Genomic DNA, 2,099 nt, shown 5'->3' with positions numbered 1-2,099 from the left:
TTTTTGGGGGGGGGGGTTGGGGGGGGGGGGGGGGCAGGGGAAGGAGTCCTGGAGCTGTACCCCTGGAGTCCTGGTCTTCTGTTCTGCAAAAGGCTATGACCCCCACATTAAAGCATTTAGGAAGGCACCCCAGCACCATAGCCACCAGCCTGCTTGGCAAAGCCTTGCTGTCACTATGTGGTACAGCATGGACACTACAAAGAGCTGCTCCTGGAAGGACAGGACTTTGGCACTCAGAGCTGGGACTGGGGCAGAGTAGAAAAATGCAGTCTCAAGCACCTCCTTGGTAAAATTAAGAGTGGGAACAATCTTTTAATCTTTGTTGGCAAGACAATCATCTCCAATGTGTGTAGTGGGGGAAATGCCTTCTCTTAAGAGACAAGGGAAGTCCAGGCTAGTCTCTGGGAACAGAGAACTGGACAGCAGGAGGTCTGAAGCAGGCATGTGCATAGGCTGCTTTCCCTGTAATTTCTGCAGGTAGGAGGTGATGTCCAAAGCTAACTGAGCTGCATGCAATACTAACAACCATTTTGGTTTCACTCACCAGGGTCTTTTGTATAGAGCAGCCACAGTATCCCTCAGAACCTTCTCCTGAAACAAGGAGGGAAAAAAAGTCCCTCCCAGCACTTACTGCCCATCAGGCAGAAGCAGTATGAAAAGGTATTCCTCATGGGGTATTTTCATAAGTCAACCACACCCTCAGCTGTGGGTTGATTCCAACTCCCACCCCCGGCAGATGGAGGCTTTGGTTCTCCAGTGTGCCCAATTCTCCCTTGGGCTGGGCTACCATGCATTCTGGCTGCTCCTGTTCACTCAGACCCTTCACCATGCTGTAGGCATCAGCAACAGCCTTTCCACTTGGAGAGATGGGGTTATGGAGGGGGCAGAGAGTCCATGGGACAGCTAAGGGCATTCACCTGTTGTCCACTTGCTTCTCTCTCCTTTGATGCTGTATGGTCCCTAGCACTTAGTTAGGTTACATGGCAGTAGTACCAAGAGACCTGTCAGGTCATCATCCCAGGCACTGCACATGCTGGATGACAGTCCCTTTCCCAGAGAGCTTAACTCTTGTCCTTTTGACCAGAACAGGTGGCTGAGACATACAAGGCAAGCATGGAGTGTGGAGGGAGAGCGGATGTTCAGCTGGGCAGGGCCTTTACAAGGTTGGGCTGTACACATTACACACCCATGCTTAGGGAAGCTACTACCCTGCTGCCTACTTTTCTGCTCTGGAGACACAGAAGCTGCCCCTCTGCTTGGTTGGCACTATGGCACCTTCCTCCAGGCTCAATATTACTTAAACTACAGGTGTTTGAAGCATCTTGGTGGCTGAACAGAGCTGGTAGCCCTCGCATCCACTCCAGGCATTTCCCAGGTGCCCCCTCCACTGTTCTTGTAGGTTGGGGGAATAAGGGGAAATGCAGGTAGAAGGTGTCAGACTGCACTGGAAGGATGGCTTAAAACTTAGGGAGCAACAGGAAGGTTACTGAACAAGTCCCAGATAGCCTCTGTGACCCATGAATACCCACCTTCAGCCTGAGGCCAGAAAGCCAGAAGCTACAGGATCCCAGCTACTCAGGCAATCCTGGCAGTACTTGACAAGTGGCAGCTGCCAGCAGACATAATTGGGTGGGAACCAGTTTAACAACTAGTGTCACCAGGCTGACAGCGACTGCCCCCTACTACACACCAGACGCAACTGGGACCTGTAGGTGACAGACAATCACCACCCCAGGCAGTCTCAGGAGTGACCAAGCCCCAAGCTGTGCTTATAAGAGACGAGCTGTGCTGGCCTTGACTGCAAGTCACTGTGGGCAGCAGCTCTGTCAGGGGGATCCCTGACACTAAGCATCAGGTGTGTGTCTCCCCATCTCACCTCCCATGGGCTCAAGAGCACCAAGCGGCATGTCTCCAGCGGACTACCCCGTGCCTTCAAGGCAGGTCTCCAGGGGCTACCGAGCCAGGAGCTGGTTTCACCGCCTGCATAGGCGCGAGCTCAGGACGCCTCCAGGCAGCGCCTGCCCGTGCCCGTGCCCCCGCGCCCGAAGACGCAGGCTTGAGGCAGCCCTTGGGGGTGGCAGGCACTGGGGCTGGTGCTC

This window comes from Gavialis gangeticus, unplaced genomic scaffold (assembly GCF_001723915.1).
Source record: "Gavialis gangeticus isolate Ggan-Ray unplaced genomic scaffold, GavGan_comp1, whole genome shotgun sequence".
In the NCBI taxonomy this organism is placed as follows: Eukaryota; Metazoa; Chordata; order Crocodylia; family Gavialidae; genus Gavialis; species Gavialis gangeticus.
Note: the sequence above shows the minus strand (reverse complement) of the source record.